General features: G+C 31.9%; 1 protein-coding gene across 1 annotated transcript in view; it reads left to right on the top strand.

The window, feature by feature from the left end:
• The window catches only part of CNTN5 (contactin 5), a 1,378,753-nt gene that overhangs the window by 335,366 nt on the left and 1,026,202 nt on the right, over positions 1 to 17,185 (top strand). Inside the window, exon 3 of the mRNA XM_047692818.1 lies at positions 1,473 to 1,610. The gene's annotated coding sequence lies outside the window, so the exon portion shown is untranslated. The remainder of the gene's footprint in view (positions 1 to 1,472; positions 1,611 to 17,185) is intronic.

Raw genomic sequence — 17,185 nt, 5'->3', positions numbered from 1 at the left:
AGTTATCTATCCCTGTTTGAGGGTTGAGGCAAGCCTAGGGTCTTCCTGCTATGCCACTAGTTTAGCTCTACCAACCTATCTCAGCATTCTTGAATTACAATTGACATAAAAAATTGTAAGATATTAAATGCACTGTGATTATATGATGTACAGATATATCATGAAAGAGTTCCCCCATCTAGTTAACATTTATTCATTTATTTATTTATTATGAGAATATTTGAACTTTACTCTCAGAAAATTTCAATTATACAATAGTGTTATCAACAGTAGTCACTGTGTTTTACTTTAGATCCTCAGATTTTTTTTATCTTATAGTTAAAAGTGTATACTTTTTGACAAATGTCTCCTTATATCTCCCATCCTCTAGCCCCTGACAACCACTTTTTGACTCTGTTTCTCTTTAATTAATTGAAGAGTTGCTCTTCGATTAACTTTGGATTTAGTTTGTTCCTTTTCTAGTTCCTTGAAGGTAAAGTTAGATTGGTTATTTAAGATCTTCCTTTTTCCTTAATGCAGATTTTTCTTTTTTTCTTTCTCTTTTATCTTTTTCTTTTTTTTTCTTTTCTTTTTTCTTTCTTTTTTTTTTTTGTTATCCACTTCCCTCTTAGAATTGCTTTCATTGCATCCCATAAATTTTAATATGTTGCATTTCCATTTTTATTTATCTTAAGATTTCTTTTTTTTTTTTAATTTCTCATTTGATTTCTTCTTTGACCTATTTGCTGTCCAGGAACATGTTGCTTAATCTCCTTGTATTCATGAATTTTCCAGTTTTCATCTTGTATTTGATTTTGATTTTCATACCACCGTGGTCAGAAAAGTTACTTGGTATATAATTCTAATACTCTTAAAGTTATTGTCTAATGTTGTCTAACCTATTTCTATTTTTTTTTTTTATTTTTTTAAGATTTTATTTATTTATTTGACAGAGAGAGAGCGCACAAGTGGGCAGAGAGGCAGATAGAGGGAGAAGGAGAAGTAGGCTCTCTGCCAAGCAGGGAGCCTGATGCGGGGCTTGATCCAAGAAACCTGGGATCATGACCTGAGCTGAAGGCACGCACTTAACCTATTGAGCCACCCAGGTGCCCAGCCTATTTCTATTCTTAAAAAAAGTTCCAGGAATCTATAGAAGAATGTGTATTCCTCTGTTGTTGAAGGAAATATTCTATAAAAATGTTAAGACTGTCTGTTCTGATGTGTAGTTTAACTTCATTGCTTGCTTATTGACATCCTGTGTGTATTATGTGTTAAATGTTTTAACCTATTGAAATCCATGAAAATTGGATTAAAGGGATGTTCATCTCTGTTTATTATAAAATATAAATTATAGAGGAAAATTAAGTCTGGAAAGCAATGACTAAATAGATATTTAGTGTTTAAAGTGTTATATCTATGTGTTGATATGGTTAACCAGTATAACAGTATACAGTCATTTTTTATATAACTAAATAGAGCCTGTTTCTTAACAGGTGACCTTCAAGGATTGCTATTTAGTGCCACTCAAGATCTACTAGCATCATTTTTGCATGACTACTGCAAAAGGATATCTTTACAGAAATCAGTTCTTTTTTGAAGTTTATAACTTGGACCCTGTTTTCAGAAAGCAGGTATAGTTCATTTTTTTTTTTTTTATTAATCTGTTGTTACAGTTGAAAAGAATGTTGAAGGGGAAAAAATACATAAAACCTGTGTGTATCATTCATGAAACTCCTTAGCAGCTCAATATATTAAAGTCAATATTTTATATACTGAAAAGAAGAAAGTGTATTATCTTTAAATTGAAAAAAAAAAAACTTGATTGTATCATTTAAACACACTCTACAAATATTCTGGAGATAATATTAATGAAAAGTAGTAAAATATTTTGTCTTTATTAAACTTATGGTTTTATATGAGCATGGCAAGAACATGAAGATTGTGTTAAATCGTTTGAAACAAAAAGACAAACAGTCCTCTGATGTACCCTCCTCTATTTCTTTCTCAACAAATATATACTATGCTAATGGATAGATTTTGTTTGTTTTGATGATTTGAGTTTGAAGACAGTGCTTTACCTGTATAAACAGGAAGTCATGGGCAGAATGAGTCTGAGTCATCCTTACCTTCTTAGGGCATCTTTTGAATGAAAGTGATTACTACAGTGTTTTCTCAGCAGCTCCACATTCTTATATACTTATTCAGCAACCGAAATCATTAAATAATAAATGCATCTTTCTGGATCTAAGAGTCCTTTAAAATTAATACATTAAAATATTTTAGAATACATGATCAGATCCATGTTTAATATTTATGAGTAAGTGGACATCAATAGATCATCTCAAATTAAATCCAACATGTACTGCTTAACTATAATATTTGTGATGTATCTGGGGCGCCTGGGTGGCTCAGTGGGTTAAGCCGCTGCCTTTGGCTCAGGTCATGATCTCAGGGCCCTGGGATTGAGTCCCACATTGGGCTCTCTGCTCAGCAGGGAGCCTACTTCCCTCTCTCTCTCTCTCTCTCTCTCTCTGCCTGCCTCTCTGTCTACTTGTGATCTCTCTCTGTCAAATAAATAAATAAAATCTTTAAAATATATATATATATTTGTGATGTATCTTTAGATAATCAACCAAATAGATCAGTTCATTTTACATAGACTTATTTACCTCTGTTTTCTAATTATTTATAAAATATTGACAATATCATAACTAATTTCAAGGCTTCCATATATCTCTCTTCTAATTTGTTAGGTTAGTTTAAATTAATTGATTCAAATTATTAGAATGTATTTTACTCAGTTTATTCTATGTTTTCAGTATCTTCAGTCTTAAAAATTGGAGTTAAAGAAAGTGACCAAATCTGAATCTGGGGATAGTTCTGAAGGAGAAAGTAAGGGTCAGCAGTTTGGCCAGGACTTTCTACAAGTCAGGCCCAAATTCTGGAGAGTAACTGCAGGAAATTTTACATATGAAATGCCTTTCTTTCACTCTATTAAATCATATCAGTTTTTCATTTTTATTGAAGGCTCATACAATATGAGGTGTCCTTAGATTAATTTTGTGGAGTAAAGCAACCATGAATTTGACATTTTCCCAAAGACTAGGAAACAAGAGGAGAAAAAAGATAAAGAAGTGGGTAGAAATTCCTAATAGTGAAACTCCAAACCATGGGAAAATAATAGTTTGCCATAAATTAGTGCATTGCTACATTCCAATATTAGACAGATTTTTCAGCCAAATTTTGCCATCATAGTTCTATTTGTAGCAATAAGAATGATCTCAGAATAGGTTACATATACAAAATAAAATTAAAATAATCATCTTTTTTTTTTCTATTTACAAATTACATAGACACATCTTGGAAGGTATATGAAGCATTTTGTCCTTAACTCTTAATCACAAGAATGTCTTTACAAATCAAAGTCTATATTAACTTCCTACTTGGGGGATAACTGTGAGTACCAGAGATAAATTATATGTAGACACTTTAATTAGATTTTGTAATGTTGGAAACCATTTATTTGTGGTGCCTGTAACATTTTCAAAGAAAGACTACTGAACACAGCACAGCAGCTGTAGGTAAGAGTATTTTGGGTCTAATTCTCACTTCCAGATGGATGATTGATATGCAATTTAGATTTATGGTAGACATATCAGCAGATGGAAATAGAATGAAGTAAATGTATTTCCCACCTGTGAACTGGTGCACTCTATCAATTACCAGCTGAATTGTATTAAATTCAAGTAATTGAACAGAACTCTAATTAATTTTTGAGAGGAGAGTTTTTGTCAAGCTATTAATAAATCCAGGTTTCAAGTTGATAATATAGAGCTTATTTAACTGTACAGGGAACCTATGGTTGCAGGTTTAGCATAGCACAGTCCACTCTTGTTAAGTCACTTTTGTTATTACTCTGCCCAACTAATTGAAAAGCACAGTGGTAGAATAGGAAGCAATTGAAATAAATGAGACAGACTGAGCACTCCAAAAAGACATAAGTGAATTAGAATTGATGAATCTGATGAGAGTGGATTCATGGTGTCACTTTAAATAAAGCCCCATTTTATTCATGTACTTGCACCTCATCTGTCACTACAACTACTAAAAACATCCAGGGGAGGCACTGACAGTTTTATCTTGACATAATCAACTAAATTCCTGCCATAATAAGAGGCAACATATATTAAAAGCGGTCCTGAGTTTATCCTCTGAGAATGAGATATTTCACTCAATAACTTACACAACTTTTATTGAATAGGCATTGGCTTAGCTCCAAAAGAGCTTCATTCCATTAAAGAAGAGTCTGAGTGGCTCTAGGTTTATAGAGTTTCAGAATTGGCAGAATTCTGTTCATCTATTAAAAAAAATTCTCTATTCCTTAGTCTCAATGTATGCAATCATAGAGTACTACAGCTAATAAAAATAGTGGGAAGTTCTTTCACTTTCAAAAATGGGAATTTAATTTTTATCATAATGGTCTTGACAATTACATCACGACTTGAAAGGAGAAAAAGAACCTTTTCACATATATTAGTTGCTACATGTGTATTGAGTATATTAACAGCACTGCTACTTGTTATGCATCCAGAACTGACAATTGAAAATAATGGGGAAAGTCCATGGAGATTATTTTTGGTGAATATTTGAAATTTTTAAATAACTGGATAGTCCTTCAGGGTTAGTGTGTCAAAATCAATGCGAAAATAGAATTTTTAATTGCAAGTAAGGAAGATGGAACAGTTCCTTCCGAAAATGTTATTCAATAATAAAATCTTTATTTTGAAGTGTTTGTTATAAATATAAGTGTTTGTTATAAGTATTTTGCCATTTATAAATAATAGTATTTTTATATACTATTTTATTTTGTAAACTATTAAATACTATATTTGTAGTTTTTTGTCTTTCAGAAGATACTATTTTGAAATCTTTTATAGGAACATTTGCTATACAAAGTATACAAAAATATTTTAATATGTGAACTGAAAAAGAATGACTTAAGTAATTTCTCACTTGGCATGAAATATGATATAATATTAAGGTTTATGAATGTCTTAGATAACATTTATCTCTCTCTACCTGCTAGTGGTAGAGGTGGGAGGGGGTGATTTGAGTTGACTACCAAGGGCTTATATTTAATATCAGTATATTCATAGGAGACACAGTGAATTAATATTTTTCAAGTTGGAATTCCTAAAAATATGAAAGAAAACTGGGTTTGCCCAAAGCAAGAAGAAAAAAGAGTAATAAATTTTGATGTGAAAATATGCCAGACTGCCTTATTTATAGTGCATAAACCTTTGCAACCAGGATGCAAGGCATTCATAAACTAAACATTCAAACACTTTGAGTAGTGTGAATATATGCAAAATACCTCATACATGATACTTGTCCAGTAAACAATAACTTTTATTGAATATTTCTGTAGTGAAGAGAATTAACGGAAACAGAGAAAATGCTGACATTTAGGCTATGTCATACTTTCCTATACTTTTAAATTTCAAGGAAGACTGAGTGTGGAAAACAAAACCAAAAAAAAAAAGATTTTTCTGGAGCAGTTTTCAAATATAAGAAAGTTTCTGTCTAATCTTGCTTACATACCAGCAAATGAAATCCTTAGCCTGAGTGCTCAGCCACCGGAACACTTCAAATCTGTCCTACAAAATATGAGAAGCTCTTTTTCTACCAGTAAATGTCTGAAATTCTGAAACTTGGTTGATCTCTCTGTACAAAGCCTAGTATACAGGGTGAATCCCAGACAGACATTGATTAATGAGATACAGACTTTCCCTAAAATTTTCACATTTGCTGAACGTGTTGAAGTGATTTTGATAAATGGAAAGATTACAGGCTCTGGAATAAGGCTGACCCAGGATTGAATCTCTGCGGTAAATTTGCTAGCTGTAGGAACTTGACTTAATAGCTATGGACCTCAAATTGCCTTAAGCTTTAAAAAGTGGATGATGTCTCATTTTGTAAGAGTGCAAGTGGTTGAAATTAAGCGGGTCTGTCTATCATCTATCATCTATGTATTTATCATCTATCTATCATCTATCTTTCCACATTCTTCTCTCTTTTCTTTTGTTTATTTTTCTTTCTCTTTCTTTCTTTCTTACACACTTTTTGGAATTTGGTTTCTGAAAGGTGTTTAAAATGATGACTATTGTGATAGAATGAGTACTATACTATTTTACCACTGAGTGGAACAAAACTTTACAGGGTCTTATAAGTTGAATGAAGAAAAAAAGAGAGAAAGAAAGAGGAAGAAAAAAAGTCAGGGAGGAAGGGAAAGAGGAAAGAAAGAAAGGGAGGAAAAGGAAAGTAAAGAAAGAGAGATGAAGGGAGTGAGGAAGACCATAGGGGCAAGAAGAAAAAAAAAATAATAGACACTGCTCCTTTTTATCCAATAATAACATTTGCACCCTGGGGCTACTGTGCTATAAGGTTAACAGAGAAAAGTGATAATCTGTCACAAATATTAGAAATGGAATACAAAAGAATCTTCCATTTATAATTGAAACAATGACTATATAATTCTCTGCTGGATTTTGTGTTGGCACATAATACTATTTCCCCATTCTTGTCCTCTCCAATACATTAGGGAGCCTGGGGGCCTAAGAACTGCCTTTCTCAGAAGACTTGCTACCAAGGTTCAAGATTAAGTGCGGTTTAACTGGAAACGTGTGATATCAAAGGTGTAAGAGAATCAGAAGTCCTATCATTGTCCTTCCAGCTACAGTGGCACCAGATCCTTTTTTTAGTATCCTGTGTTTCAGTGCTAAAACCTATGATCATTGCTGGCAGTTATCTACAGTTTTTAACTGTTTGAAAGCTCACAGTTAATTGAAGACTTAGCAGTGGTCTTTCTTGACATTCATTCCCTCAGATCTTCTAACAGTTTATAAGCACCTAATATCTACATTCCTTTCTGCTTAAGATATCATGAGTTTTATTTTTTGTACCTAATCTAGACAAAGAGAATGTCTAAATATAAACAAAATACACACACACACACACACACACACACACAGAGACATGCCCCTAAAGAAATTTATAAATCAGAGATATGTCATGTTTCTAGATGGGAAGACTAATTTCAGAAAATGTCTTAATCCATCCTCAACTAGTTTTATTTTGGTATAGCTTTACAAATAATTAAGATAGTGTGTTAGTGGTATTAGCATGGACTCCTGAGGTAGACCTCTGAAATGAAATAACACAGATAATGTTCTATGTCTTCATAAAAATTTGGTATAAAATTTGGTATACAAGTGATATGATATACCTATAAGAAAAAATAAAATCAGGTTTCTCAGCATGCCATGAAAAATAAATAAACAAAAAAAAAAACTCATTAGATTTCAAAGTTAAATTTATAGAGCAGAATTTACAAAGCAGAATTTTGAACATTAGGAAGAAATATTGGTACTAATTTTATTACTTTAACATACATAAATATATTTTTTAAACAAGAAAAATAGTCTGTAAATGAACAAAATGACAAGTGTGGCAACAATTCAAACAAAAGAAAGAAAAAATTAGATTATATTAAAGATCTTGGTATCCAAACTTTCAGTAGCTCTGTTTTGTTTGTAAAGTAAAAACAGATTTTGATATTGGCAAATAATAATTTTTACAGATGTACTGTAGAATAACTTTGCAAGTTTACAGCATGGTAGATTGCTATTTTGTCTTTAGCTCTCTCCATATCTGTATTATTTGACTTTTAACTTTCCACTCTTAATAAAGGAATAAAGTGTGTTTACCTTCTCTTTGACTTTGGGCTTAGCCATGTGACTCGCTTTGGTCAATAGAATGAAGCAAAATTCATAGTACATTAGCCCTAGGACTTAAGATACATTGCATATTTCCACTAACTCTGTTGCTCTTTTCCCATCACCATGAAAAAAGAAGAAAAAGAGATATGTAGAGTACAGCCACCCCAGGTGAATCATCCCAGCTAAGCCTAACCTTAATTAATTAAACCCTCAGCTGTCTAAATTAAACTCTTGATAATAAGTGATCATTGTTTTAAAACATTGAATTTGGGGATGGTTTGTTTTGCAGCAATGATCAACTGATTCAACTATTATTCACAAGCAAATTTATGTTTCTCTCATTCTTGCTACTCATTATCTATAAATTGTTTTCACTGTCCTTCCCTAATTTCACTGTTCGTATTATTATTCCCATCCTGCATGCCCATTACACCCAGTTTCCCTTCTTTCCATGTTTGAGATCAAGGTCAAATTAAACCATTTCTATGATACGTATCAGTATCCTTTTTGATAAAATGAAAGACACATGACACATACTGAATGATATCCACATTTGTTCATCTGCTTTTATTTCCCATACAGTAGTTTTTAAAGCTAGGTACTTCAATTTTATACTAATCTGAAACTTCCATACAGTTTTATACACAGTATATGATTAATATTTGAATAAAAAAGCATAAGAAATGATGGATATAATCTATATCCATATATGGATATATGGATATCTATATCTATATCCATATATGGATATATGGATATCTATATCTATATCCATAGATATCATCTATATCCAATCATTACAAAGACATATTTTTTATATTGCACAGAGGAATTAATTTCATTTACAAATTATTCCTCCAGATATAAGTTGTTTTTTTTTTTTTAAGATTTTATTTATTTATTTGACAGACAGAGATCACAAGTAGGCAGAGCAGCAGGCAGAGAGAGAGGGGGAAGCAGGCTCCCTGCAGAGCAGAGAGCCCGATGCAGGGCTCGATCCCAGAACCCTGAGATCATGACCTGAGCCGAAGGCAGAGGCTTTAAACCACTGAGCCACCCAGGCGCCCCCAGATATAAGTTTTGTTCTTACTTTTCTACGGAGACTATGATTCAAGGAGAGTTCAAATGCAAATTAGATAAGTTGATGATCATGCCTTTACAGAAGTTAAGTAATTTTCAAATAATGATCCTTAGGCCTAATATGTCAAAATAAGGAAATGGAAAATCCCTGTAACGAATGTATGGTGAGTTAACTAATTAGACTATTAGCAATAAAGATTATAGGATAAGTGTCTTTTAAGTGACAGTATTCTGCCTTAGTAAACTTTAAGAGGCAGTAGCTGGGTTTCAAAAAATGGAACATTATTGCATAAATGGTATACTTCACTTAGTACAGCAACATTTTTTCCATTGAAAATAAAGTTTAAAATATCTATATTTTTTTTGTGATGTATCAACTTAGAAACTGATATCTCTATATGCTTTAGTGATTAGTTCATGTATGAAAACATAATAAGTTGTCTACAATTGAGCACAGTGGCACCAGAACTTTTATTCAGTCTATTCTATTCTAAAACCATGATTGCAAAGGTCATTTAAAAAGTTGTGTTTTTACTTTTATACTACTTTAGAAAAGTTGGTACATTTACTTTTCAACCTTTTCTTTATTTTTTCTCTTATCTAATTTGTGCCTCACATGTTGAAGATGGGGAATAGTAAGAAATAGATTATCTTCAGTAAAAAGTTTTTGACCACACATGATTTAGGTGACTTGGAGAGCAATAGTTTACATATAAGATGGTATAAATAGGTTTCAGAACAAAGAAAAAGCTTAAGATTTGGGGTTGCTTATAGTACTTACAAATACTCTTTTTTTTTTTTTTTGCTTCTTTATGGAATGATGGAAATACACAGAATTAGCTTGACTACTGCCTCATAGACTAAATCTAGAGACAATATATTATATTAAATACTTCATACTGTGTTTCTCATATAGGTAAGTTCTTAAAATATTTAAACATTCCACTCATATTCTAAATCTTTTAATAATATTTTAATATTTTAAATATTTAATATTAAGCTAACATGTGGGCTAGAAAGTATTAAAGTATCTCTGAGGTTTGTTTGGGATACAGTAGAAGGTGAAAAATGGCCTTTGTGTTTATATGTCACTATAGCAAATCACTGTTTTAAGATTTCAGTGATGCATAGCAGTGGAAATAACAGAGATGAGTACAATAGACTTTTCCATAGACTGAGTTTTCCAGGTCATTTAATCCTCTCTCGTGTCTTCCAAACACTTCAACAGCATTAATGATAACAGATTGTCACATTACTGTCCTCATGATGATCTGTTTGGGTAGAAGATAAAAAATGCTCTGCTCCCAAAGCTATAGGTAAAAATACAGTGATCATCAGCTCATCAACTTTGCACACATGCTCTATCTCTCTCCCTCTCTCATACACATGTGCATTGCTGTATTGTGTCATTTTATTAGAAAGTATAAACTATCAAGATGGAAATCAAGAACTGGGAGATAAAAATTAAAAAGGCCAGTATATGCTGGCCATGAGTGATAAAAAAATCATGTCATTTGATCTTGGAAATTCTCACATTCTCACTCATATCCATCCATGCAAGAATCTTTAAAAGAAATTCTAATAAATTTTATTACAATTCTTATGCTATAATTTATTATAATTTTAACAGATTAAAAATAGAATGTGAGACAATAGTTGGGAATCTAGAAATAGATATAGGACCATTTTACGAACTGAGAATTGACAGCCTTTCAGTGTTGGCCAGAAGACCCTATAGGAGGCAGACTAATAATTATATATGCAAAGCAATTTAGAAGTAATTCATAAAGTAGTAGACAGCTGAGAGAATAGTGTCAAGAAAATACTGGGGATGTGGGTTGAACCACTGTTGTGCTGTCCAGTAAAGATAAGTACTAGCCATATGTACTATTGAGCATTTGAAATGGGGCTTGTTTAAATTGAAATGTGTGGTAAAAATAAAATACAATACAGATATCCAAGACTCAGTATGAATAAAAGTAAAATATTCTATTAATTTTATTTTTATCAAATGCTCAAATGATACTTTAGATATGTTATTTAAATAAAATATATTATTAACATTACCTGTTTCTTTTTTCTTTAAAATTACATAAGTGGCTTGCATTTGTGGCCTGCATATTTATATTGAACAGGTCTGGTATAAGGAATTTTAGCAGTATCCTATAATTACTGATTAAGACAATCACAAATTATTTAAGATTTGAATGTATCCATTTGCACCTCCAATTTAGTGTGTAGCTTTTATCATAAATCTATTAGACATGTTCCATTTTAAGACAACATAAAGAAAATAATTAAAAGCTGTTGCTTGAGCCAGTTTTTTACCTTCTGGGAAACTCAATTCCACAGTCTACTAGAACTTTTAAATTCCTTGAAATACTTATCCAGAGCTTTTGGATACTAATTATTTTTTCTTCTAAAGCACTCAAAGATAATTACATTTAAGTGCTTGTGAATGAGAAAGCTTTTAGTGGAAATTATCTGTATAACTTGAGGAAGGGTCAGCATCAGCATATCCTGAGTGTAGTACCTGTGTAAAACCAATGTCTAACCAAACCAAAGTACATGGCACAGATCTGAACTATTCTCAGTGCCATTTCTGGCTACCGTACATTTATTCACACCCTTTGTACTTATACCAGGCCCAAACAATCCTTGCTTCAACTCTGCTTTCTGGTTCTGGCCCTTGGAGGCATGCAGTGTTCACTCAAACTATGTGTAAGAAGTACAAAAGAAAGGAGGCAGAATAGAAGAGAGAGCTCAATAACTTTTATATAAATGATAGAACTCAAGAATCTTGAAAACTGAAAGTGCCAGATAAGACACATATCATAGCATTAAAAAAAAAATTAGTTTGCTCCAAAGTAGAAAGACGATCTAAAATTTAAAGATCAGAACATAAAACTAAATTTCGCACATATACAAAAAAGAAGAAGAATACCATTAATTCCAAAAAATAAATCATGACTCTTAAGTTTCAGTGTGGAACTATTATTTTCACTGAAAAATTATTCATGTATTTGCCTGTGTTGTTACACTTCATCTTGCCAATATCATCTTCGAATTTAAAGATTTATATAAATAGCAGTTTTTAATAAATAAATTTAGTTCCAATGCACATTGTTTCAGTATTCTTGATTTGGATAAATGTTGTAGACTTTATTTTCATCAAACTTAAGTGTTGGTAAAGTCAAAGGATATATATATATATAAAACAACAATGGATAGTCACTGCATTTCTAATACTTCCTTTGGAAATAGTGTTTAATTGCATCAGAACTGTTTCAACAACGCCTTTTTTACCATATTGGTAAAACCTGTAATAATAGCAATAGGTAAAATTCATCATTCACTAATTAAATATCAGAAGGTATTCTGTGATTGATTCTCACAACAACTTTCTAATTCAAGATTATTGATATCTTCGAGGTAAATCAAAGCAGTAAGAGATTAAGGAATAAATATTTGAGGAAGTTTCAAATACATGTAATTTGGTCCTAGAGTCTCAATTTTTAGCCACAGATCTCCTGCTACAATTGGGAAATTCTACAGTCTTTAATCGCTTACCTATCAAAACACAAGTTCTCTGTAGCCATGATACCCATATAGTGCACATGCTAAAAATTATTTCCAGATAATTTTCCAGAAGTCATTTCTGTTTGGGTTATCTAAGCCTACCCTGATGAGGAGACTATGGTGTTGATAGTTCACCAGAGAGATCATCCCAGGAAACACAAGAGAGATGAGGAAATCAAGACATGGAAGTCAGAAAAGTCAAGAAAATGTGCTATTATGAGTATGTCTACAGATACAAGTGGCTAGAACTCTATCATGCACCAACTTGCCATGAGGTTTCATATAGAACCTGCTTCAGAATTGTCACACCACAGAGATAAGTAACTTAGTTAAATGTGTCCTTTATTGATCTCATTGGTTAAGTATTGACTGACTTGGCTGAGCATCAAATCCTGGGGCCATTTTGGGTTGCCCTGCTTTGGCTGAGAAAGCTCCTGTGGTGCTAGAGAAAACCTGAGGCAGAGAAGAAGTGATACAATGCAGATCCTGGAGAGAAAATGTCAATGGACACAGGAGATATTTTCTGTGAAAGTTGGTGGATCAAGGTTTATGGATTGGTACATTAACAGCATCTGCTACTGTGGTATAATCACAATAGCGATCAGATTTTCTGAAAATTCTGAAAATTTTCTGAATCCCGCAACAAGTTTCTTCAGTGAACGTGCAAGCCTTTTTACCCTAACCTTAATCTTGGGATAAAAGTAAGTTTCTTTTAGACTAAATCTCTGCTTCTATTTATTGGAGGGATGTGTCTGTGCACACTAATAAACTCAACAAGCATATTAAATTATTTTATCTAATACATCAAACACTAGAATTGTTCACCCAAAAATATCAAATTAGCTATTAGGTGTAAAATAGTCAAAAGAAATTCTTTAACAGATGCTTCACTTTCTTGTGAGTTATTTGAATGACATGGACTCACAGAGGTATATTAAGCAGGATAAAAACTGTTGTGGAATACCTTAACTAGTATTTATCTTATAATTTGTGTTATGTTCCATGGTTATTACATATATTGTGAAATAAAGGTTATAAGAGCAAAAGACAACTAAAATAATCAAAGGGACATGTTCTTTTTTTTTTTTTTTTTTTAAAGATTTTATTTATTTATTTGTCATAGAGAGAGAAGCGAGAGTGAGCACAGGCAGACAGAGTGGCAGGCAGAGGCAGAGGGAGAAGCAGGCTCGCTGCCAAGCAAGGAGCCCGATGCGGGACTCGATCCCAGGACGCTGGGATCATGACCTGAGCCGAAGGCAGCTGCTTAACCAACTGAGCCACCCAGGCGTCCCAAGGGACATGTTCTTATGGGTACAAATTTTTATAAGAATCAAAGTCTTAAGTTATAACTAAATATTTAAATTATTTTATTTTGCTGCTTTAAAATTTAAGTGAACTTAGAAAATTAAGGAGAATAATTTTAAAGCAGAATATTTATTAACACCTTGGGGTTGGGAAGGAAATTATAGTGTATAGTTTTGATAATTTTTCTCTGTAATTTGTCCTGTAAAAAGATATGTCACTTAATATTTTCTTAACACTTAGCAGTATGAGAAATAAGGATAAACATAATCTTAAAAGAAACTTTTGAAATGCATATTATGCATATAAAATTTGAATTAGTTTGTAAATATTACAGTAAAAATAGTAAGTCACACCCTTTTTCAGAAATATCTATTTTAATCTACTTGAGGATTTTCAAAGAATAAAGATGAACATGTGTGAGAAATATTTTTAAAGATGCCTAAAGTATAGTGGAAAGAATTATTTCTGTGTCCTATATAAAGTCAAATTAAAGAAAACAAAAATTAAAATTGTACCAAATTTTGCTTTCTTTACTATTTCAATAATTACTATAATATTAAACTTTGAATAATTGTTAAACTATAGTATTCATATTTCAGAATATCATATGCCATGTTATGTGTTTTAGTTTAAATTAGATCTATGAACTTGTTTGTGAAAATTGAATTAATGTAATACAGCTTATATATATTTTGGTAATAGCCCCTTCAACTTTCATTAGTACAAGTGTATGTTTATTTTATAGTGCTATTGGGGCATCTGGGTAGTTCAGTGGGTTAAACCTCTGCCTTCTGTTCAGGTCATGATCTCAGGGTCCTGGGATTGAGCCCCACATCAGGCTCTCTGCTCAGTAGGGAGCCTGCTCTCCCCCGCCTATTGGTGATCTCTCTTTCTGTCAATAAATAAATAAAATCTTTTTAAAAAATTTATACTGCTATTAAAACAAAAAGTCTCCAAAGATATAACACAAAAAATTCTACTGTATAACATGTATCTTAGTAATTTGAAAATGTTTATCCTAAGTCTTCTAAAATTTATCTTTGTATTGAATCTGACCAGACAGTTGTATACCTGAATGTCATTTTTTTCTTCTTTTATAAAGTTGCCTGTACTGAATTGCCTTTTGTGTTTGCTGTTGTCAGGAGGAAACTCTTCCTGTGCCCTATGGTCTTTCTAGCTGGACTTAGAATCAAACAGATGTGAGACAGATTAACAGTGGAAAATCAAATTTAGTAGCCTTATGTAGAGGGAAATCACACAGACGTGAAATTCCAAAGACACTGAAGCAAGATGAAGCCTATATGATCTAAGGAGAGGGGTAGGGGGTTTGAGGACAAAAGGCAAGAAAACTCTTTAGCAAGAAGGTGAAAAGAGATGTTTGGAAAAACAAAAAACAACAACAACAACAAATTATAATGCAATTAAGTTCCTTAGGTAAAGGAGAGTCTCTTTTAATAGCTCTCTTTCTGTTATAAGCTGTCCTTTCCAACATAAGTTTAAGTAGTTCAGGGGGTTACAGAGAACTTTTCCTGAATCTTCTGGATTTTGAGGACTTCTAACACAAAATACTATTTATGCCATTTTTTATTCAATTTTATTTTGTTGCTACTGTTAATTGTTTGGTGAGGATGAAGGAAGGAAAAAATAGTATCAGAGATCTGGTGGGAAAGAAAAATTAAATAAGTCAACAAGAAGCATTGTAAGGAATTAAGCTTTTACTTTCTATGAGGTGAGAAGATGTTGGAGGATTTTGAACTGAGACATGTAATAATTTAATTTACATTTTAAGTGTTTGTTGATGGATTAGATATGACAGGAAAGAAAACAAAAAGTATGTATGTCACCAATGTTTTGTACCTCTGTAACTGGAAGGTGAGATTTGCCTAGGTAACAAGAAAGATGGAGTTTCTTCTTATGGAGATTGAGAAAATAGCAGGTTTCAAGTATGGGAGATTAGGAGTTTATTTTCAGAAAATATTTAATTTTCTATTTAATATACTAAATTCTATTTAATATACAAGTGAAGATGTAAGACATAAGAATTTGGAGTTTAAGAATTTGGAGTTTAAGAAAGTGGAGCTGACTAAAGATATAAAATTGGAGTCTTCACTGGTGTTTCATGCTAATAATTTAAAAGAACACAGAGAAAGGAAGAATAATATAGACTAAAATGTAGGTTATAGAGGAGGAGAAATAGGAAAAAAGCCTGGGAAGGAGCATCTACAGAAACTGAAGGACAAACAGAAGTTGATGATTCAGATGCCTTGTGAAAATAGCTTTGAAGAAAGAGGAAGTGAACAACAATAGCAAAGCCTGCTTAGGTCTGCTAAGATGAGAACTTGGTATTGATTTTATTTATGTTGATTTCATTGTTACCTAGCCAAGAGTTTTTGCAAGTGGAATGATGGTTTGGTGGAAATGAACACCTAATATAAGTGCATTTAAGAGGAAATGGGAAAAGAAAAACGAAAAGAGCAAGTACAGAGAGATTTTTCTCTAAGCAATGATTATTAATATTAAAAATCCTAGTAATAATTATATAAAGTAAGTAATTACATGAAAGTAAATAATTGCAAATGCTATGATACCCTGATTTTATAAATCTATATTGAAGTTATTCACAACTACAAAATATAATTACATGTCTTCCTTAGAAATATTATTTTCAGGCTTCACATTTTCTATATTTTGAGAAAACATTCTTTTGCTTACTTCTGCTTCTCTAAATTTCTCCCAATTTGACCTGACTGGTTAAATAATAATTTATTGAACATGTCTAATGGTTTGGGTGATTGACATACTTGGTTCCTTTTGAAAAAAAGGCCTTATTATAATATGTGCATGTTATACCTTTTGTAAATCAATAAAAACCTAGCAATAGGTGAAGTAAAAATTCAATGTCATATTATAACTGGAGAAGAAGCTTCTTCTTGAAATGATTCTTACTCTAATGAATACCCATAGCTAACTGAAATAGTTTAACTCCCAGATTTTTTAATTTAAATACACTTATGATAAATAAAACACCGAATATTGATTTATAATAAATATAAATGCATATTTCAAAACAAAATACAATTTTCCTAAAACAGAACATCTAGAATTTGTTTTCAGACAAAATGAATGAAAATCCAAATAGTTGAAATTTATAATTACATTTGATATTTTTTCTATAATAGGTTTATAGCTTGACTTTTTGATTCATTAAAACTTAGAGGTGGTCTGGAAGTGTGGAATGACATGACATTTTTCATCATAAAGTATAAATGTGAATCCCAACTCTGTTTTTCAAAACAGCATATTGAGGGATCCCATAGTCTGAGGGCACAGACTTGTAAAATTATAATAATCAGAATATGTATTATATTGGATCACCATGGGATTACTTATTACTTACTATTACTTACAAGTCACAAGCTTTGTACTCTTTGTGAAAGGGGAAGTATCTTATCTACAAATACTGA

The sequence above is a fragment of the Lutra lutra genome, chromosome 10 (genome assembly GCF_902655055.1).
Source record: "Lutra lutra chromosome 10, mLutLut1.2, whole genome shotgun sequence".
Classification (NCBI taxonomy): Eukaryota; Metazoa; Chordata; class Mammalia; order Carnivora; family Mustelidae; genus Lutra; species Lutra lutra.
Note: the sequence above shows the minus strand (reverse complement) of the source record. Positions and strands in the feature narration are given on the sequence as shown.